The sequence below is a fragment of the Schistocerca cancellata genome, chromosome 1, assembly GCF_023864275.1.
Source record: "Schistocerca cancellata isolate TAMUIC-IGC-003103 chromosome 1, iqSchCanc2.1, whole genome shotgun sequence".
Classification (NCBI taxonomy): Eukaryota; Metazoa; Arthropoda; class Insecta; order Orthoptera; family Acrididae; genus Schistocerca; species Schistocerca cancellata.
In genome coordinates this window covers 662690928-662714888 of record NC_064626.1, presented here as the reverse complement: position 1 = coordinate 662714888, position 23961 = coordinate 662690928, and the positions used below count along the sequence as shown (strand labels likewise).

Below are 23961 nucleotides of genomic sequence, written 5' to 3'. Positions count from 1 at the left end.
TGTGATCGCCAGGGCAGCAGTCGAACATTTTCTGTATCCAGAAAGGCCCGTACAGGACATGCAACATGCGGTCGTGCATTATCCTGCTGAAATGTATGGTTTTGCAGGGATCGAATGAAGGGTAGAGCCACGGGTACGTAACACATCTGAAATGCAACTTCCACTGTTCAGAGTGCCGTCAATGCGAACAAGAGGTGACCGAGACGTGTAACCAATGGCACCCCATACCATCACGCAAGGGGATACACCAGTATGGCGATTACGAATACACGCTTCCAAGGTGCGTTCACCGCGGTGTCGCCAAACACGGATGCGCCCATCATAATGCTGTAAACAGAACCTGGATTCATCCGAAAAAATGACGTTTTCCCATTCGTGCACCCAGGTTCGTCGTTGAGTACACCATCGCAGGCGCTCCTGTCTATGATGCACCGTCGAGGGTAACCGCAGCCATGGTCTCCGAGCTGATAATCCACACTGCTGCAAACGTCGTCGAACTGCTCGTGCAGATGGTTGTTGTCTTGCGAACGTCCCCACCTGTTGACTCACGGATCGAGACGTGGCTGCACGATCCGTTACAGCCATGCGGATAAGATGCCTGTCATCTCGACTGCTAGTGATACGAGGCCGTTGGGATTGTGAGTCCTGATGATCCTTCCGGAATCATCATGCCATCTAGCACGGCGTTCCGTATTACCCTCCTGAACCTACCGATTCCATATTCTGCTAACAGTCATTGGATCTCGACCAACACGAGCAGCAATGTCGCGATACGATAAACCGCAATCGCGATAGTCTACAATCCGACCTTTATCAAAGTCGGAAACGTGATGGTACGCATTTCTCCTCCTTACACGAGGCATCACAACAACGTTTCAGCAGGCAACGCCGGTCAACTGCTGTTGGTGTATGAGAAATCGATTGGAAACTTTCCTCATGTCAGCACGTTGTAGGTGTCGCCACCGGCGCCAAGCTTGTGTGAATGCTCTGAAAAGCTAATCATTTGCATATCACAGCATCTTCTTCCTGTCAGTTAAATTTCGCGTCTGTAGCACGTCATCTTCACGTTGTAGCAATTTTAATGGTCAGTAGTGTAGTTGGCCTCTGACAGCGAGCGGGCTGAATGCATTGGCATTGTCGGTTTCCACTGTGTTGCCAATTTCGCTGCGCAAATAATTGTACCTTCCAGTTCTGAAGTTGGAAATTTTTGCTGGGCCGAAATATCCGCCTATTTCAAGAAAGAAACAACTACGACGATAATTAAAATTAAGAACGCATTTTTGACCTGCTTTGAGACACTATACAGACCTATACCGTAACTGAATTGCAAATCGTTCACGTGAATTTTCTATCGTCGCGGAAAGCGGAATACGGTGCCGGCGACGACGTCGCAACTTCGGACCTTAACCGCCAGATGCCAACTAACTTAAATCAGACTGCAGTACACTTCTCACCAAAAGAAATAAGATTTGCCGCTGGCACAGTATTCTGTTACAGCCAGAAAAGGCCGGGAAAGATCAGTTAAGCGGAATGGATGGTGTCTTGAAAAGAGGTATCAAGTAATACAAGGATATTGGAGAGTAATGGAAAAAATGAAAGAAAGCTTAGGTAATGGGACACTAAATTTACTTGATGATTCTGTTTTTAGGTGGATAAATAACCGGCACTGGCAGACATAAAGAGGATACAAATGCTGAATAGCAATAGCAAGGAAAATGAGTGAAAAAAAGACAAATAGCTACCACCGAATTTAAATTTTAAGTTTTACCAAGTACAAGGGCAACCTTACATCGAATTTAAATGTGGACAACAGAACACAAAAGCAGAATAGCTTTCGAAATGTGATGCTACAGAGGGATGTAATAGAAGGGACGCATAGATCTGAAGTCGGAGCAGATTTCCGACTGGATCCAAGACTTCCTTGCAGACGGAACTAAATACTTCGCTCTTAACGGAACAAGATCGACAGATGTAAAGGTAATGTCCGGTGTACTCCATCGTAGCGTGATATGACCGTTACTGTTTACAATATGCGTAAATGATCTAGTAGAAAGCGCCGGATGCTCCTTAAGACTGTTCGCAGATGATGCGGCTGTCTATAACAAGGTAGCAACGCCACGAGATAGTAACGATTTGCAGTATGAACTCCACAGAATTGATGAATGGTGCAGGCTCTGGCAGTTGACCCTGAACGTAAATAAATGTAACACACTGCGCATACATAGGAAAAGAAATCCATTACTGTATAGCTGCACTATTGATGACAAACCGCTGGAAACACTATCTGCCGTAAAATATCTAGGAGTAACTACCGGGAGCGACATTAAATGGAATGACCATATAAAACAAATAGTGGGGAAAACAGATGCCAAACTCAGATCCATAGGAAGAATCAAAAAGAAATGTAACTCAACCACGAAGGACATGGCTTATAAGGCGCTTGTACGATCCATTCTTGAGTATTATTCGTCTATCTGGGAAACCTACCAGAGAGGACTGAGAAGAGATCGAGAAGATCCAACGAAGAGCGGCAAGTTTCGTCACGGGATCGTTTAGCTAACACGAAAGAATTACGGAGATGCTCAGCAACTCCATTGGCAGGCGTTACACAAGATGAGTTGTGATTTAATATTTAAACAGAGAGCACTTTCGCGGAAGAGTTGGACAACAAATTACTCCCCCACGCCTGCATACGTCTCACGTAATGACCATGAGAAGAAAATTTAAGAAATTAGAGTCAATACAGAGGCCTCCTGACAATCATTCTTCCCACGCGCTATTCGCTAATTAGTGGTACAAAAAGTACCCTCCGCCATACTCCGCCTTGTGGAATAGTGGAGTATGATGTAGATGATGCAGAAGAGGTGCTGAATCAAATTGAGAAGAAAAGAAATTAATGGTACAATTTGACTAAAAGACGGGATCGGTCTGAGGACACATGCGAGGCATCGTGAAATAATTAATTTGGCAATGAACGGAATAGAGTGGACAGCTGTATCAAATCTGGCATCGTAGTGAAGACTACAACAACACACTCCCTCTCTCCTTCTCCCTACCCTCCTTCAACCCTATCACGAATTGTCAAATTTCATCATACAAACTGCGCGTGACAAACAAAACCTGTTCATTGCTTCTCTACAACCACAATTTTTCGATGGATGCGGGAAAACATCCGCGACCGCGACAAAATTTCGTATTTACAACACCATCCCGACTGCTGATTCTTCTATTGGATGGTAGCAGATTTCATTCTGAGTGCACCGTAATTCACGCAATGGACTTAACAGCGGAACTAGAGACTTGCGCAGGCTATAGGAAATCAAGAGATGTTTTTACTAACAAACTTGACAAGGCATCTTTTGTTTTCTAAATGTTACAGTTTCTTCCGTAGAATTTAATGCAGATACAGGCGAAGTAGTTAATGAACTTATGCTATAGCAAAAGCACATGCCCTCTTTACACAGCAATGTATTTTTAATATATTTGTGCTGTATTCCTAAGTGACGTATTGTATGTGTATGCGATTCTGTTCGATGAAGAGTGCAAAAAAAAAAAAATAATTCGGTGAGATGGTGCCATCAGGGCAGATCGCAGCCGGGATCACGATTCTGTTATTGAGGGTCTAACAGATTTTCAACGTAGTTCGAATCGCACTGCTGCCGCCCTGGGCTGGTCAACAGGAGGACTGTATTTAAACTTTCACTTCTTGAGCCAGTGTAGACGGAAAACTATTTACAGTATGAAAAACAAACTTTATAGGAATAATATTCAGACTGTGCGCTGCAGGAGTTGCGTTGTTAGGAGTGTTAGTGTCTTGACCTGCTGTTGGGAGCCGGTATTGATACTGCGACGTAGGGTTGAAACACTAACAGCAGTATGCATTACAGCTGCAGGCAGTGAACATGGGTCAGGACAAGGGGAGCAGAGCTTTAATCGTAAATCTGTTTTATCAAAACAAAAGTAATCGTGCCTGCGCTCTTCGCGAGTATCGACGCATTAAGGGAATATGGAGATGTCTTCTTTCCGCTCAGGGATTGAAGAACATGATTCGCAAGTTCGAATTGACTGGCGATTTGGGAATTTCTCCTGGGAAAGGCTGACGGCCAACTGCGCCACAAATATTTGAAGTAGTTACTATTGCCATGACTGAGAATGCTGGACGCAATCTGCCACCTTCAAGCAGAGCACGAGCTATGTCTCGTCAGCTCAACATTCCATGGCCCATCTTTCGAAAGGTGATGCGAACAAGTGTGAAATAGTTTCTATAGTGCGTATCCAGGCTGTCGTTGATGCAGATGGTCGTCACATTGAGCAACATTTGTAACCGGAACGTTAACATGGTACGCAATTAACAAATGCTCCCTCTCATGTGGAAATTAAAACATGTTTCATTCAACTGTTTATTCGTTACTTCTCTTGATAATGTCCTTAGAAATGTTTCCACAAAATTTCAATGTCCTACAATCACTCGTTTCTTCGTGCGTGCCTACCAAGTACCAGAAGTTTAATTGCAGTATAACCACCCTGTATATTACTAATGTAAGCGACTATCCTGTTATACGGAATCAAATACCAGATGTAGGTTAACTATCTAACGGCTTCCAGGGGGCAACAAAAATTTGATATTTCACATAAACAGCGATCCAATTTAAGAACTGAAAATGCTGACATAATCCACCAAATAAGAGGGACTGCATAATCTTATGTGAAAGGTACAACACAGTAATACAAGTATTATTAGGGTTGCGACAAGTTTCTCCAAGTGAAATTCCTCGTATTTCTCTGATTTCCAGATAAGTTTTAGCATGCTTCCCTGACAAATTTTGAGATCTCAAGGATAAGTTAAGACGTAAGTTGACACTCTCTCTTTGCAGCTACGGTACAAGAAACAATAATGTGAATAAGGAAATATCTAAAATATACTTACAAGCAGATGGTATTTCCCGATCTGAGCAAAAATCTTAAGTACTAACATCAAAAACTTTTGTAATGAACTGTTTTTAGACGGAGAAAGCAAGCCAAATGGTATGTGTGTTTCATTAAGACCTCTGATGTTATTTTATTTCAGTAAAACGAAACACATTTGATGACAAAAATACGCATTTCCTTGGAGTCGCAAGACAGACTTATAATACCTCCACTGATTTCACGAACAACCTCAGAAAAAAGTAGGCCTCTTGAAAGAAGTGTATAAGGTGCGGAAGAATTGTGTAAACCATCACTGTAGGTGACCGCCAATAAAATGTTGGTTCTACTATGTTCGTAATTGTCGGTTATTATTCACTATGTTATATATATCATTTTACAGGTATTGTGTGATTTTTCTTTCGAGAAACATATGAGTACATTGCGTACAAACCGCCAGCAACTGACACAATTTTCTTCTTCTTGTTGTCCATACTTTCCAACATATAAACTACTTGAACAAATGTACTTGAACAAATAAAATGTCTATAAAACGCCTCACTGTACAATGTTCTTGCCGCCAGAGTCCCAATTCCTGAATTCCATCGCCCATGGCCTCTGGCCTACTGAGGAGCACCGCAGTCCGGGGTTCACGGATAAACCATGAAAATCCGCTGCATTACGCTTGACACACATAAACTCGGCCCGTGGGCATATCGGTGAGACTAAATCCAATGGAGAGGGCCTGCACATTAGTGGAAACCGAATGGCTTCAGATCGGCAGGCCCAATCCATTACAGATACTCGCAGAAACGGTCTGTGTTGCTGACCCGTCACGGAAATCCCACCTATTCACGAGCCACAGACAGCGTTTTGATGAACTGAGGCCATGGTGATCAACCCATGCAACAGATAAGGTGTTCAAAAACTGACAATCAATAATAATGAGGATACGTAGCAACTCACCGTAAAGATGATTGCTAAGCTGCAGGCAGTCACATAGAAAAGACAATCACACTCTCACAACTAAATTTTCAGCCATAGCTTTTGTCAGAAAACAAGAGCACACACAGATTCACTCCCGCACACTTGACTGACGTCTCTGGCCACTGCGTCTACAGTCTCTGAGGATCATATCCAAACGAACCACTCCTATTGCCTCCCTACCTCCCGTCGGCAGCTGCTAGGCTAGCGGCAAGAAGCGGTGGCAGCACTGGCTGCAAGCTGAGGGGATGGTAGGAAGAGGAGAAGCAGGAGGAATGAGGGAGTAGGGAAGCGGCGAACGTACTCAGATGCAACCAGCCAGGGAAGATGCAGGTTGCCTCAGTAAACAAACCATTTCATCCACCGAGACAGAAACGAGATTTTCCAGTTTTTTTTTTTTTTTTTCAAATTTCCCTGACTTCCCTGGTGTGTTTGAAATTCCCTGATATTCCCTGCTTTCCAGAGCCTGTGACAACCCTGATTAAAATTATAACTGTGTATATGTCTTGACACACCGTTAACTCACCAAGCGCAAATATGCAGACTACATTCATCCAGTATTTGAAAATGGCAGCACTTAGTGACTTCCGACAAACTTTTAACATAGTTTCAAACCTTTTTAAACTTTCTTTCGCTTACATGCTTTACGTCAAATATTTAACACATTAACTCATTTGAACCCAGGAGTTTCAAGCTGTTTTGTACGTGGGAAGTCGATTCTTTAAATGGTCGGGGGTTTATCGATCATTCCTAATGCTTATCCTGCAGTTACGAATTAGTGTCATAGCCTATGAAAACGAGGAGAACTACCGTTTAACCGGGCAGACACCGTTTAATTTGACCATCTCTAATCTGCCGATGGTCCTCTACAGCATGTCGTCTAGTGCAATGGTAGATGGAGCCCGAAGACCGTTCGGCGATGGTATACCCCAGCTCTCTCTCTCTCTCTCTCTCTCTCCCTACCCACCAACTGCTGCACAACTCTCAAATACGCAATTGTCTACAAGGAAACAGCAGACACTCTGAATCGCTCGTGGTAATTTTGTAAAAAACTGCTGCTAAGATCTTCACCCTTCGTGTCAATTGTTTTGTATTTATCTATTTTTCTACCGTTTTGTGAATATTCTTCAAACTGGTAGGGGGCACTGACACACAGGAAGAAGACAAATACAATTTCATTGGATAGCACGTCCACAATGTTTTCAAATCAGGAGCACGGCCATGAGTCTAGAACAAGTGCGCCTGTAAATTGTATTGCGTCGACAAGTTCTTTGTAGTCATGTCTGACTGTACCTCATAAAAAAAAACATCATAGCTGAAAATGGTATTGTCCGTTGGCATTTCTACAGTCTTCCTCGCAGCGTCGGCTCTGTGCCTTACATGCCACAGAATGAGTGAGTGAGTGAGTGAGCGAAGGGCATCCTCATTGCGTATTAAGTGGTCCGTAAGCACGCAGGCGCTGAAGGGTCTGCTTATTTACAGTCCAGGTTACCTGACGCTCACGACACGCAGTAACCATTGCTTGGCTTGTTTATTCGCTCTCGTGTCGTGCATAAGGGGCTTCAACAAGCAATGTACAATGTGAAAATCGAGCGAAGTTCTTTGCAGTAAATAAAACCCACTTAACAAGGAAGGCATTCCATACTGAGCTGTAATTCAGTTGGGCAAGGAAATCAATCATGGCCATGACAAGGGAATCATATTGTATTCGCTTGAAATGATGAGGAAGTACAGACTGGGAAGGGTCTTCCCAAATACGTGCCCAGTGTCTTAATCGTTGTGCTATTTCACTCGTTTGTTATTTTCAAATTTCCCCGTGTAAACCCTGCTACACTTCTCGTGATTCATGTTTTCTGAATCTTCACTATGGTAACAGTATGTCTGTCAGTTCGTCTGTTGTACCTACAAAGAGACTTCAACAAGCCTCTCAGACTTCTTGCCAGTCCACTGAACGAGGGTCCTCAACGCAAATCCGTACGAAAAGGAATACAAAATCAGACTGACAATACAATCAGGATCTTCTGCTTTATTCAGTAATACTAGAATTACATTTCTGAGGTTTGTCTGAAACAGAGGCAATTCTTGGTTCTATTTCCTTAGAATACTGTGACAAAAGTGATATATAAGATCTTTGTACCAACTATTCAAACATGACGTGCTCCTACAATAACACAACAAATATTTAAAGTTAGCCGGCCGTTGTGGCCGAGCGGTTCTAGGCGCTTCAGTCCGAAACCGCGCTGCTGCTACGGTCGCAGGTTCGAATCCTGCCTCGGGCATGGATGTGTCTAATGTCCTTAGGTTAGTTAGTTTTAGGTGGTTCTAAGTCTAGGGGCTGATGAACTCAGATGTTAAGTCCCATAGTGCTCAGAGCCATTTGAACCATTTAAAGTTATGTTAAAGAAATTACATGAAGTCATATTTACACCAACGATGAACGATAATTAAATTTAACACAGAAGAAAAGCATATGCAGGTTAAGTAGCGAAATTCTGTAAAATTGTAATCTTCCTAGTGTTAAGTACGTTATATATAAGAGCTCTGCAATAACTGCTCGAAAGTAACGTGCTCCTAAAATAGCGTGAACACCTCGAACTAATTTATGACCATAACATGATGTCATATGAGCAACGACGTATATGACATAATCTGTTACCAAAAAATCATCCGTAAAGTAAGTTATAATGCGCCTAGTATATCTGCAGATATGACTTGCTCCTACATCAAAATCACAAGTGTCATTAATGTATCCAATGAATGGAACTTCCGTTTTAGATACTTGAAAATGGCCTAAGGTCGAAATCGTACAATCGTACAGGAAATAAAGGAAATAGCAGCTGAAGGCTTCAAGAAATCATTCAAAAAATAACAGGTCACTCTTTTAGCCTTTTCCAAACAGTCCAGCATGTTAATTTCAAGTGACTTCCCCCACCTACTCCAACGCATTGTTTAGCCAGCAGCCTTGTCTCCGTAGTGTAACGATGGACTCGTACTTCGCCTACAACCGCGTAACGACCGGACAGGTCCTACGTATGATAATGCAACCTCTCGAAGAATGAAACTTAAATGTCGTCAACACGAGCGGTTGTGGTGTGGAGTGCACAAACACAGTTGCCATCTGTCACTTCTAAAGAAGAGATCACAATAGATTATAACGAAGATTTCAGATCTGCAGTGTTCGAACATTTACTTTTCAATTCCTTTAACTAAAGCTCTCTACTAGCGGGAGGTTTGCTTTAATACCTGACAGCTTTAGTAGGTTTGGTCCTATTCAGCCAACCAATTTCACGTGGATGCCGGGTCACAGTACACCATGGCAGATTTCACATATACTAATCACTGCCAGAAGCGAAAGAAGCGACAGATCAAAGGAACTTTGTCAGGATTGACAGGGGTGGAACCCCGGACTGAAGTGTATGAGCTCTGACACTATCACCGAGCTACAATAATATACTATATCCAGTAATATACGGTCTTCAGGGCTGTTGTAGGGTCCCCACAATGTACTTTTAAGTCAGTTTATATGGTGGTTACACTTCAGCTTCATTAAAAAAAAAGTTTCATCGCTGCTTGATAGTCTTGTTTAGCGATTTCTTCGTAATGCGTGACACCAATCAATTAATACAGCCAGGAAGAAATAACTATGAATGGTAACTGCTAGAAAATTTATTTACAGCCCTACAGGGTTCACGTCACCCAACAGCGATGCCACTTATAAAATGTTCTGCTATGGCATAGAAATGTACGGACTTGTCAATACAACCAGCGATAGTGACTCTACAATTTAATTCCCAAGGTACGTTGAAGATAGGTAAATCAGCATTTACAATGAGGTGACAACTGTCATAGGATACTGATATTCCTATATACAGATGGCGGTAGTATCGCGCTGACAAGGTGAAAAAGGGCAGTGCGTTGGCAGAGCTGTCATTTGTACCCAGGTGGTCTATCTGAAAAGGTTTCCGACGTGATTATGGTCGCCCAACGAAAATGAACAGACTTTGAACGCGGAAGTTGGACCTAGACCCATGGGACATTCCAGTTCGGAACTCGTTAGGCAATTCAATATTCCAAGATCCACAGTGTCAAAAGTATGTCGAGAATACCACATTTCAGGCATTACCTCTCACCACAGACAACGCATTGGCCGTCGGCTGTCACTTAACGACCGAAAGCAACAGCTTTTGGGTACAGTTGTCAGTGCCAACAGATAAGCAACACTGCTAACAGACAAGGTTCAAATGGTTCAAATGGCTCTGAGCACTATGGGACTAAACATCTGTGGTCATCAGTCCCCTAGAACTTAGAACTACTTAAACCTAACTAACCTAAGGACATCACACACATCCATGCCCGAGGCAGGATTCGAACCTGCGACCGTAGCAGTCGCGCGGTTCCGGACTGCGCGCCTAGAACCGCGAGACCACCGCGGCCGGCGAACAGACAAGGAACACTGCATGAAATAACCGCAGAAATCAATTTGGGAAATACGACGAACGTATCCATTAGGACAGTGCGACGAAATTCGGCGTTAACGGGCTATGGGAGCACACAGCCGAAGCGAGTGTCTTTGCAACAACACGACATCGCCTGCAACGCCTCTCCTGGGCTCGTGACCGTATCGGTTGGACGCTACACGACTGGAAGACCGTGACCCGATCAGAAGAGTCCAGATTTCAGCTGGTGAGAGCTGATGGTAGGTGTCGAGTGTGAGGCAGAGCCCACGATGAAATGGACGCAAGCTGTCAACAAGGCACTGTGCAAGCTGGTGGTGGCTCCGTGATGGTCTGGGCTGTGTTTACATGGAACGGACTGGGTCCTCTGGTCCAACTAAACCGACCAACGACTGGAAATGGTTATGGTCGGCTATTGGGAGACAAGTTGCAGCCATTCGCGTCCTTCCAAACAACGATGTTATGTAAGAGATGAAGCGTATAACATGTAACCAGTAATAGAGGATGGAGTGGGACATGGTTGCAGCCGATTGCCTCTGGTTATTCAGTATGTTCATTGAAAAAGCAGCATACGAAACCAAGCAGAAATTAGGAATGGGAGTTAAAGTTCAAAGAGAGGAAATGAAAACTTTGTTCGCCGGTGATATTGTAATACTGACAGAGAGGATAAAGGACTTGAAAGAACAGCCGAATAGAAAGAACAGATCTTATAATTAAATTTTCCTCGAGACATTTAAGTCTCATCTTTATCTACGATAATGATGGAAGCTGAATAAATGAATTAAAATTTGTGCCACATTGCTGCGCTGGTGTAATTGTCAGTATTTCTGTCTAGTAAGCAAGGATAGCCGGGTTCAAGTCCTGGCCCTGGCACAAATTTTACTTCATTTATTCAGTTTCCATCATTATCGGAACGAACAGAATTTTGAAAAGTGGTTATAAGATAATCAACATCTATGAAAGTAAAGCAAGGGTAACTGAATGAAGCGGAATTAAAGATGATGCAACGGGAATCAGATTAGGAAATTGGACGCCAAAAGCAGAAGAGTTTTGTTATCTGGGTAGCAAAATAACAGATCATGGCAGAAGTGAAGAAGGTATAAAATGCAGCCTACCAATAGTTTTAAAAAAAAAAAAAAAAAAAAAACTTTTTAGGAAAAAGAGAACTACGTTAGCATCGAATACAATTTAAGTGTTAGGAAACCTTTTCCGAAGGTATTTGTCCGGTGCGAAGCCTTGCACGGAAGTAAAATATGTATGACGAACAGTTCAGAAAGAAGAGAACAGCCGTTTTTGAAATGTGGTGCTACAGAAGAAAGTTGATCATTATATGGCTAGACAACTAATGATCCTTTTTTTTTGTCATCAGTCTTCTGACTGCATTGATGCGGCTTCTACAAATCCCTCTCCAGTGGCAACCTCTTCATCTCAGAGTGGCACTTGCACTCAACGCTCTACATTATTTGCTTGATATATTCCAATCTTTGTCTCCTCCTACAGTTTTCCTGTCTGCAGCTCCCCCAAGTATTAAAGAAGTTATTTCTCGATTCAAAAAATGATTCAAATGGCTCTGTGCACTATGGAACATAACTTCTGAGGTCAGCAGTCCCCTAGAACTTTGAACTACTTAAACCTAACTAACCTAAGGACATCACACACACCCATGCTTTCTCGATTCCTTAACACGTTTGGTATCATCCTGTCCCTTCCACATGTTCCCCTCGTCGCCGATTCTACATATAACTTTCTCAATTCTTGTCAGTCCACTTAATTTTCTTTCCACAGCACCATATCTCAAACGCTTCGATTCTCTTTTGCTCCAATTTTCCTAAAGGCCATGATTGTTTTCCATACACGTAATGTTATGCTCCATATGGACATCATAAGAAATTTCTTCGTCAAATTAACGGCAATGTTTGATACTGCCAGTCCGCTTTTGACCAAGAATGCTCTCTCCCTGCCTGAGTTAGTCTTCTTCTTGCTCCGCCCGTAGTGGGTTCGTTTTGCTGCAAGGTGGCAGCATTCCTTCACTTCATCTACTTCGTGGTCATCACTTTCGATTTTAAGTTTATCTTTTATCTCGTATCTGTTGCTCCTCCTTAGTAAGTCTTCTTTCGGTTTATTCTCAATCCACATTGTGTACTGATTACACTCTTCATTCCATTCAATAGGCGGTGCAAATCCGTCCTCACTCTGACTGGGCATAGCTGTGTCATCAGTGAATCTAATCAGTTATCATTGATACCCTTTCACCCTGAACCTCTCTTTTGTTTCCAGGAGTGGGATTAGAACTCGGTGTGAAAGGATATCAACAATGAAGATTCGCAGATGGTATTGCTATTTTCAGTGCAAGTGAGGAAAAATTGCCGGACCTGTTGAATAGAATGAAGAGATACCAGACCCAATTCGGGAGAAAAGAAATTTAAGGCGCAAATTGACTAAAAGAAAGAATCCGTTGATGGGGCACATCGTACGGCATCAAGGAATCGTCAGTTTAGAAAAAGAGAAAAATGTTAGGGCACAAATTGTACAGGGAAACCAAGGGTTTATTACAGTAAGCAGACTAGAATGAACGTAGGGTGGAGTACTTTTGCTGACAAGGGAACCCTATGGACTTTCCCTCACCGATTTGATTCATATTCACAGGATGTGCAGGGCACAACTGCGACTTCAACATATGGAAACAGGAAGACGCAACATGTTTCGAGAAAATCGAGTATGAAAATTTTACATGTGCTAAGATAGTCTGTATGGTCGCTAGCATTCAAGAAGCCCGCTATCTAGCGAGTAAGCCCTTAGTTTCAAAAGCGCGAGGTCCTTGGAGCGAATCTCCCTCCTGGAACTTTATTTTTTCATTCCACGTAGTTCCTACAACAGATTTACTATGACTAAGCCGATTCATTTATCATTTTCTATTATGTTTCTCCTGAAAACAGAAGAAACAAATTTTCAGAAGGAGACTGGAAATATAAGAAGGATACAAAAGAACTGTCAACCAAATCAGTATAGTCATTTTATTTACATTACTGTATCTACATTTGTGGCCAACGGCCTTGCCGCAGTGATAACACCGGTTCCCGTCAGATCACCGAAGTTAAGCGCTGTCGGGCTAGGCTAGCATCTGGATGGGTGACCATCCGGTCTGCCGAGCGCTGTTGGCAAGCGGGGTGCACTCAGTCCTTGTGAGGAAAACTGAGGAGCTACTTGATTGAGAAGTAGCGGCTTCGGTCTCGGAAACTGACATACAGCCGGGAGAGCGGTGTGCTGACCACATGTCCCTCCATATCCGCATCCAGTGACGCCTGTGGGCTGAGGATGACACGGCGGCCGGTTGGCACCATTGGGCCTTCATGGCCTGTTCGGAAGGAGTTTAGTTTTAATTTATCTACATTTGTGAGAAATAGTATTACGTGGAGCACCGCACGAATCAGAATGACACTGATCAAGAAACATGGGAAACAATGATTATTGCGAAGTGCAGTACTTATTATATGAATGGCAGGTGTCTGTTCGTATAACTGACTCGCTTCGATGGTCAATAAATCCATAACTTTCAGTGCGGATGCACACTTCGTTCAACCTCCGGCAGGAATACAAAAATTAGCGAGCATGGAGGACTTGGGCAACGGTTACGGAGACGAGGCGCTAGGTGGGAATGGTCGTCGGCGGGGGAGCCCGCCGAGGTAGTCCTCGCATTTGCGGCAAACACTGTGTCCGGATGGCGCAGTGGTTAACACGCAACTGCCTACTAAGCAGGATATCTCGGGTTGGAGTCCCAGTCCGGCACACATTTTCACTTATCACCGCTGATTCCGCACAAACTCCTGATGCACCTGATATCATCAGTTTCTTCCCTTTTTTTTCCTCTTCCTCCCCCCCCCTCCCCCTCCAGTTTGAACTACATAATAGGGTGTTCTGTGATGTCCTTAGGTTAGTTAGGTTTAAGTAGTTCTAAGTTCTATGGGACTGATGACCGTACTGCTCAAAGCCATTTGAACCTTTTTTTTTTTTAAATACAGTATTTATAATTAACGCCGACTTATTGCATTTGCGCTGTTTTTTCAGTGTGTCTATTACGAAACAAACTTGATTTACATTCGCAAACGGTAATAGGTCATCACATAATTTCGTGGCGTACCACACATATCTGTTGTTAGATCTGAACGAAAAAACAAAATACCGGTAGCGAGACTCGAGCCGCAGACTTCGTACTTACGGAACTTAGTGCTTACTCGTTCGGCTGTGGAATCTTTGAATAATAGCGACCATACGAAGTATATATGAACACCTAAAATGTTCAAACTCGACGTTCTCGAAAACGGTTAAGACTTGTGTCCTTCTGTTTACATCCACTGAAGTCTTAGTTGCTCCCTACACAGCCTGTCAATATGAACTAAATTTGCGAGTGGATGTTCGCACGGTCCGCTTGTGAGATGAAAAGATCCGCACAGGATGAGCAAGCTTGGAGAGCAGCATCAGACGTGTCCGATGACTACCACGAGAACAACGCAGCCTGGCACATTGCAACAATCGGACTTTGGAGACGTGGTGGTTCTCGCGATGACAGGACGCAGAGTCAGCTGGGGGCTGTCGCCATTCCGACGGCGCGGCACGCAACGGGGGCCGTGAATAAGCGACGGCGGCGGCGGCGGCGTGGGCGCTATTCTAGGAGCTGTGACGGCGCGCTCGGCCCGCGAAGTGGCTGCCGCTTACGGAACGCAGCAGCCGAAGCCGCACCGGTTGCGCCCACCTGTCGTCCGCCAAACCACCCACCCATTCTCCTGTTTACGCAGTTCCCGTGTAACGGCCGTTTTCACCGAAGAGCACAGATGGCTAAAACACTTCAAGCCAACAATAGGGTGCGCCCACTTTTTCTCTCTAGAACTTTCGCCATGGACGTACAGTAAGAGAGCAAGATTTGAATTTTTAATAAAACAGTGTTTTCTGCAGCAAAGCATCGTAATGTTATCGATTTATAACGGACACAGTAGGGAATTATGTTTGGAAGGATACATACAGTAAACGGCTGTCACGGCCGTGCCTAAATTTGAAACAGAGGTTTTGCATAACTGTCGTGGCATTTCGTAGATATAGCGTTCAATTTCGGTCTTTAATGATTAGGTGGTCATGGGCTTGTTAATGTCAACAAGTGTCTACAGGTGTTCAGTCGCAAGATTCTGGTTATCAAAACGGGAGATGACAAAAATCTTCGCTGTGCACGGTCTGTTGGCAGAAATCGTTTAGTCAATTGGATTTTGTAAGCAAGTAGATGCAAATATTTAGTGAGAACGCGGTGATCAGTGCCTCTTGAAATGTTCACTTAATAAACACGCTGGCGAATGAGGTTCCTGGACTTATGGCCACACTCTCCCGAACTGCCGTGAAGTTTGTTTCTGAACGACCACTACGATGTCATGTCGCGTGTTTTTCATCAATAACTGAACCATTACTTCCGAATTTTTCGATTATTCTTTTTACAGCTGATGGAATTGCAACTTTGCTTCTACCGGAAACTGGACGCACTTTACGAATGGTAGCTATGAATTTTCCATCACTTCATTGTAATATTTAACAGTAACTATGTGTTGTTGTTTACTAACTGCTACTGGCCCTATCAACTTGTCACTATTACGACATATCGAATCATAACAGGAAAAATGGCGCACAATTCACAAATTGCGCTCTTATTGCAACACACGCGTTATTCCTGTACTTTCTGAAGACACACGCGTCGGAGGCTGATGGCAGCTCGCTGAATCGATACAGATCGGTGCACTCGACCGGCACAGACAACTTTCCCTCTCTACCGTTCTAGCCTCATTTCTGCAGCAGACAACACCGAGTCGAGCTTGTCGTATGCTTTTGTATAAGAAAACAGACATGGCACGAGGAGGTAACGACACACGAAAAGAAACACAACACAGCGAAGATAACAGAATGCCACCGAACATTACATGGTGTGCTGGGGCTAAACTTGACAGCCAATCGGAGTAAGTGAGTAGCTGTCCAAAATCGACACGGCCTCGCAAATTTTGTCGATCCTGCCATTCCCATCAACAAACGCGCCACGTATCTCCCTGAAGAGCGCGATTAGCGCAGTGGATTTGGAATTTTTGAAACATTCTCGCGTGTTCAGGACGATACGACCCGCATAAATACCCAAGAACATTTCGGAATAATCACAGGCCGAGAAAATATAAAATCACAAGCTGAATTTTTACACGTCGCTGTTAAGGAAAATGCCCCTGTAAGGTATAAGATCACGAATGTGTGACGGTATGAACCTTTTTGTGCAGATGAATTTACTGTCAGTCCATCTTCAGCCGAATGTATTAACAATTAACGAAAAAAATGGTTCAAATGGCTCTGAGCACTATGGGACTCAACTGCTGTGGTCATAAGTCCCCTAGAACTTAGAACTACTTAAACCTAACTAACCTAAGGACAGCACACAACACCCAGCCATCACGAGGCAGAGAAAATCCCTGACCCCGCCGGGAATCGAACCCGGGAAAACAATTAACGCAATTTGCCTGCGTGGCGGTTATGAAAACAGCTGATTGAATATCCTCAATCACACGCTTCTCTACAATTAATCACAGTTCGTGATTGACCACATCATTGAACTAACAGGATAATTCTCAAAATACACTCTAAGACAAAAAGAAATGATCCACCACGAAGTAATTATCCGAATGGGACGGAACGGTAAAAGTGCCGTACATACACAGAGAAAAAAAATTATTACAGCTTCAGAAAAATTGGTTCATTTATTCAAGAGAAAGAGCTTCATTACTTGAGCAACTCAGTAGCGCGTTGGTCAGCGTCTGACCCTTATGCAAGCATCTATCCGGTTTGGCATTGATTGGTGGAGTTGTTTGATGCCCTCCTGGGGGATATCGTACCAAATTCAATTGAGGCGTTACATCATCAAAAATCCCGAGATGGTTGTAGGGCCCTGCCCATTATGCTTCAAACGTTCTCAGTTGCGGTGAGATGTGGCTATCTTCCTGGCCAAGGCAGGATTTGGCAAGCACGAAGGCAAGCAGTAGAAACTCTCTCCGTGTGCGGGAGGTGTTTATCTTGCTCAAATGTAAGCGCAGGAGGCTTTCCATGAAGGGCAACGAAACGGAGCGTGGAATATCTTCGACGTACCGCTGCGCTGTGAGGGTGCCGCCGATGACAACCAAAGCAGTCCTGATATGAAATGAAGCGGCACCACAGACCATCACTCCTGGTTGTCGGACCTTATGTCGGGCGACAGCCAGGGTGGCATCCAGTCACTATCCAGGGTGCCCATAGACACATTTTCGGTCTGGAATCTGATTGACTGGAGTAGAGCTGTCTTCAGTGATGAGTCCCACTTCGAACTGAGCCCCGATGACCTGCAAAGATGTGTCTGGAGTTGCGACGGACAGCTGTGGGATATCAGTCTGATTGTTGCTCGCCATACGACCCAACAACCAAGAGTGATGGTCTGGGGTGCCATTTCATTTCATAGCAGGACCCCTTTGGTTGTCATCGGCGGCACCCTTACAGCGCAGCGGTACGACGACGGTGTTCTAAGACCCTTTTGTTGCCGTTCATGGAAAGCCACCCTACGGTTACAAGTGAGCAAGATAATGCCGGCTCGCATACGGTGAGAGTTTCTACTGCTTGTCTTCTTGCTTGCCAAACCCACCTCGGTCAAGAATGTATCCGGATCTCTCCCAAACGGAGAAAGTTTGGAGCATTATGAGGAGGGCCCTCCAACCAACTCGGTATTTTGACGATCTAAGGCGCCAGTTGGACCGAATTTTACACGATATACCTCTGCAGGACGTCCAACAACTCCATTAATCAATGCCAAGCCGAATAACTGTTTGCATAAGGGCCAGAGATGGGCCAACGAGTTATTAACTCTCACTGTTTGTGAAGCTCTTTCTTCTTAACAAAACATCAAATTTTCCTGAATTTGTGAACTTTTTTTTAAATGTGTATGTTCGAAACATTACTTCCTCACTGTTTTGCAGAAAGTTAGTGTCCATAATGATAATGTCGGCAGGGCGACAAGCTGTTGCCGGCCACGGTAGCCGAGCGTTTCTAGGCGCTTCAGTCTGGAACCGCGCGATCGCTACGGTCGCAGGTTCGAACCCTACCTCCGGCATGGATGTGTGTGATGTTCTTAGGTTAGTTACGTTTAAGTAGTTCTAAGTTCTAGGGGACTCATGACCTCAGATGTTAAATCCCATAGTGCTCAGAGCCATTTGAACAAGCTGTTAATTGACGAATCGTAGATGCTAAAAGGACCCCATAAAGATTTCTAGAATCGTCATCACCAATCGTATTTTGGCCACAGAACAGCGGTTGTCCACCAAAGTGAAGGCAGGCCGTCTTTCAAACAGCACTGATAACAAAGTTCGACTCGGAATTTCGCACATTTCTGGTGGCCAGGTTGTGAACAGTATGAAATAGCGCTTAGTGACCGCCACTTTGTACGTCACTCCCACTGTCGAAACGACTGCGTCAGAGTGATCGCGGAAGACTTTGTCTGTGATTCCAATTGGCAATAACAGCAAACTGCTAGGGCCGAACGAGGTTAACAAAATCGGACTCGCATTAGGAAACGACGGAGTTCCAGCTTCCATCCGATGTATGTTTCCTAATTTTTTCCGTATACCACAGCAACTGAATGTCAGGATGGTTTCTACAACAAGGCCACCTTCTTCATCCTTGGCCACGTGCAGTAATCTCGCGTCTACCATGACCTTAATGTGAACGGGCCGTGACAGATTTTTCTACTTCCTTTCTTTCCCTTTCCTTTCTAACAAATTCAAGTAAACGCCGAGTGAGATGCGTATACACGATAAAGCTATAGTGTCATTTTTTTGCAAATCAACTGGGGCATCAAATTCAGGAATTTTAGAGTATAAAGTGCAGTCGACAACGAGGATAGTAATGAAAGACCCCAGGCAAGGAGTGGGGAAGGAAAAGCCGTCTTCTTATCAAAGAAACCATACCATCATTTGTCCTAAGCGATTTAGGAAAAACTCGGTAAACCTAACTCATTGTCTTATCCATTGAGCCACCGCCCTTGGTACTGAAGCCAGCCGAGCGGATCATGTCCCACCACAGAAACTAAATGTACTGAAATAAGACCATGTCCGTGTAGCTGTCCCGAAGTACGAAAATAAAACAGAATTTTAAAAAATGAGAACCCTCAATCCCTAGCCCTTCTCACTACGGGATTTAAGATGATTACCAAATGCGGAAGACATAAAATCTATGGAGCAGGCAGAATAAACAAGCGCTGCTTCTGGCGTTGCCTACAGGAGTGTTGCTCCTGAAAAGAGGCACAGCCAGAATCGCTGCAGACGATAATTAAGGAAACTCCCACGAAATTTTGCTGCATCTTAAAGAAACTTGATCCGATAGTGACAGTGACAAGACAAGGGAGACGCCACGGAGTGTACTCTCGTGCAGAGGGTCGCTCCTCCTGCAGTACAGCCGCGAATGAGAGAAGAATAGGAGCCAATTGTGTTGTTGCCAACTAGGCTCTACCCTTCACCGTGCACTAAATAGAGACCACCGGGACAGGTTTATTTTCTTTTGACACGATTTAGAGGGTGCTCGCACGGACTGGAAAAGATGTGGGCGACGAATTGGCCGCTGTCTTTCGTGAAAAACTGTTGTCGCTACATTCGTCTCTGGTAGTTTAAGAATAGTACTAAAAAAAAATACACGCCCACTACCAGGGATTGAGCTAACAACTGTGGTCGGTCGATGTAACCCACTAACGAAAGAGTGTAAGCGTAATGAAGTTATCAATGGGCTTCCACCAATGAGACACCAGTTGCAGCGTAGGGCCCATCTCATCTTTCTTTAGCATGCACAGACGGATTTCGTTCCGATACGTTCTCATGATTATGCGAATATCTTCAACATTCCCAATAAATAATATGCTCGCGCAACTTACTAATCAAGCACGAATAATTCACCCACTGCTGTGCAGAAACACAAGGACAGCACGCTTGCATTTAACACATTTCTACTGCCAAAAAATACTCTAGCGATTTAAAATGCACCAATCTCAGGACGAAACTTACAACAGGATATATATGAGTATTTCGCTACATGCCAGCCGTTTAGAATGTAGTATGCGCAGCGTTTCTGGAAAAGCATACAAATTTTAAATATAGAAATTGCAATACTCCTCTGAAAATTTTAACATGTGAAACTTCGAGCGTCTGGAATGCCAATTTAAGGATGTATGGGGTTGGAAATAATGTCACCTTTCCAAACCGTTGTCGCTATTATGCAACGCAAATAATCTGTATTAATATGACATCTGCAAGAACAATGTAACGAGTTTTCACTGTTTCAGGTTATTAGTACCCTTCAGTGTGTACATCACAAGCCAATTAAGCGCTAATTGACTCTATACTAGATTGGAAATGAGTCCCATAATAAGCCAGTGAGAGTGGGAGAAAATGTGTGAATTCAACAGGTTCTCTGCCGTTTCCCTCGTCCAATATCTTACGTAATATCAGATATGTATCTTTATGCGGTGGATGATCCTGGGGTGTGCAGGGCACTGTTGTGTTTGACTTGTTATGGATGAACATCGAACTTGGAAAACAAATGCAATGGTATAACCTTTGGTGTAACCCAAGGGAGTGCTTAGGGCCATTGCTGTTTGCAATATACACAGTTATTTGTAGATGCTTCCTGGGTTTCAGAAGATGACCGTGCGAAAACTACAATATATACTGAGAACAGGAACATCAATGGATGCAGCATCCCTCCAAGTGCTCAATACACATTACAGGTGCTCAATATAGGCCCCATTCGGGACATGTCAGACGTCAGGACGTGCGTACAGTTCACTGAAGTCGCCGCTGCTGCCGACGCCGCTGCTCGGAAGGGCGCAACGACAGCAGACCTCTTTGCAAATCATCCAGGCATCTTGAAATGTCATCATGGAAAAATAAATGCCTATAAAAGCAAATGTTTCCAGATAATTCACAATTACTTACCTTCATTATCAACAGTTGCAGTATTACACTACGTCCATAAGGCAAAAGAGTTTGTTACTCAAGTTAATAAGAGCAAGAACACAAAACAAAAACACGGCAGTAAGATAGGCAACCCCAGTCGACAAGCAGTTAGAAGTAACTTCGCGCTTTTTGGCTACAGGCAGATCATTCGAGTGTGTGAATATCCATACACGCTATTAGCAAGCATTTTTTAAATATTTGTCCAAAAATAATTTTGATGACTGATCTCAGAGGTACGTGTTGTTTCTGTAACATTAAATATATTAAGCCATCATTTCGTTGATCATTTTGAAAAGTTTAAAAGTCTAAATGGTTTGAATTTAGCATTTATCGGCTGTGTAACATGTACTGGTAAGATTGAGAATAATTTGTTCGATATGAATACTGTTCGTCAATATTTCTAGTACTGACTATAAGAGAACTCTCTCCCTCAGACGTTCATTACTGACAATAATATTCAGCATGTGAGGGGCCCTTAACTCGCTCACTTGCCCACGAATTTCTTCCGCGGGCCGGACTGAAACTAATCGCAGACCGCACTGGTTGCGCACACATGGTCTTTAGGTAGGTTACGCTGTAGCGAAATGCAGGAAGACCCGCAGAGGATCGATGCTCGCTTCCGGGTCTGGTGGTTGGACCTGAACGTAAATAGATGTAACTTACAGCTCATAAACAGACAGTAAAATCTAGTACTGTTCGATTTTACTACAGGCGGCGAATGTACGGAAACAGAGATTTCCGTAAAATACATGCGAGTAACAATGCAAAGCTACCTCAAGTGCAATTACCAAATAAAACAAACTTTTGGAACATCAAATGCGACGCTAAGATTTACTGAAAATGGCTCTGAGCACTATGGGACTCAACTGCTGTGGTCATAAGTCCCCTAGAACTTAGAACTACTTAAACCTAACTAACCTAAGGACATCACACACATCCATGCCCGAGGCAGGATTCGAACCTGCGACCGTAGCGGTCGTGCGGTTCCAGACTGTAGCGCCTTTAACCGCTCGGCCACTCCGGCCGGCTAAGATTTACTGAAAGAATCTTAACAAAAATATGATTCGCCCACGAAAGAATTGGTTACGAATCACTGGTTCAACAGATTCTTGAATACTGTTCAACAGTCTGGAGCCGCGCGGGGTAGCCGTGCGGTCTATGCGTCTTGTCACGGTCCGCACGGCTTCCCCCGTCGGAGGTTCGAATCCTCCCTCGGGCATGTGTGTGTGTGTGTGTGTGTGTGTGTGTGTGTTGTCCTTAGCGTAAGTTAGTTTAAGTTAGATTAAGTAGAGCGCAAGCTTCGGCACCGATGACCTCAGCAGTTTGGTCCCATAAGACCTTACCACATATTTCCAATTTCCAACAGTCCGGGACCTTACCAGAACGTAATATTACAAGCTATAGGGGAGATCTAACAACGAGCGGCAAGTTTCGTCACGAATTCGTCTCATAAGCAAGATAACGCGACAGCTTTAGAGAGAAACTCAACAAATTCCGTTTTGAGACGCTAACAAGATAGGCGTTGTGCACCACGGAGAAATTTACTATAACAATTTCCTACTACATGCCTCTCACGAAATCATCTCGATGAGAAAATAGGGGAAATTCGAGCTCGTACAGAGAATTGCTGACTGACGTTCCTTCAACACACTGTTCGCGAATACATAAAAACAGGGGAGAAGGGTACGGACTTTAATTTTCCCGTCCCATCTATGTACCACCATCGAGAATTTCACAAGCCATCACTCCATGAGTCTGCGGAGAAGTTTGGAATATAAACCATAAACCGGGGGGAAGTTCAGGTGATCAGGATCTTGCCAGACAAACATTCGCAACGAAGATTTCTCCGATTATGAAGATTCGAACCACCTACCTTCGGGTTCAATGTCTGGAGATGAGAAGTGTCGGAAGTATGCGAGGGGAGGGGGGAGGGGCAGTGAGGGAGTCCTTATTTCCTGTTCTGGCAGGTCATTTCGACGCAGAACTGTTGCTGCCTGTAATTTGGTTCGAAACATATCAGGATATCTTACATGAGAAGGTGCGACACGCTTCACTTTCGCGTTCTGGATGGCGTACGTTGGTGTCGTTTCAGAAGTTGGTAATTTTGGAATTACTTCGGCTTATGAATAGTGTGACACTAATGTATATCAGTTAATAAACGTATAGTGCACTACAATCAATTTTTAAATAATGAGTCTGAAATATTGCCATGTTGGTCAGAAGTAACACACAGCATGAATTCAGGAAAGTACACATAAAAGTGTTACAGATATACTTCTAGCACGTAAATGGGAACTGTTTGAGGAACGAAGACGTTCTTCTAGCGAAATTGTAGAATGAATTAGGAGAATTATTATTTTTGGATACATAAGGCATTTCTATTTCAACACGAAAGAAACGCGGCACCTCCCATTAGTGAGGATAATCCAAGATCAATATAGCGATTACAGACGGCTATAACTATTAGCGTATAGCGAGACATCGATAAGAATTACAGACAATGTAAAAGAGAGTTCACGATTTTATTTTACATACATTACACGTGTTCTGTATAACCTCGTAGTCACAGCGACATCATCTCA

At 43.8% G+C, this 23961-nt stretch overlaps 1 protein-coding gene and 1 pseudogene across 1 annotated transcript in view; one reads left to right on the top strand and one right to left on the bottom strand.

Annotated features, from left to right (window-relative positions):
- LOC126183783 (phosphatase and actin regulator 2-like) overlaps positions 1–23961 on the bottom strand; it is a 284061-nt gene that overhangs the window by 48134 nt on the left and 211966 nt on the right. The gene's annotated exons all lie outside the window — the stretch shown is intronic.
- Positions 13387–13504, top strand: LOC126102053 (5S ribosomal RNA; annotated as a pseudogene).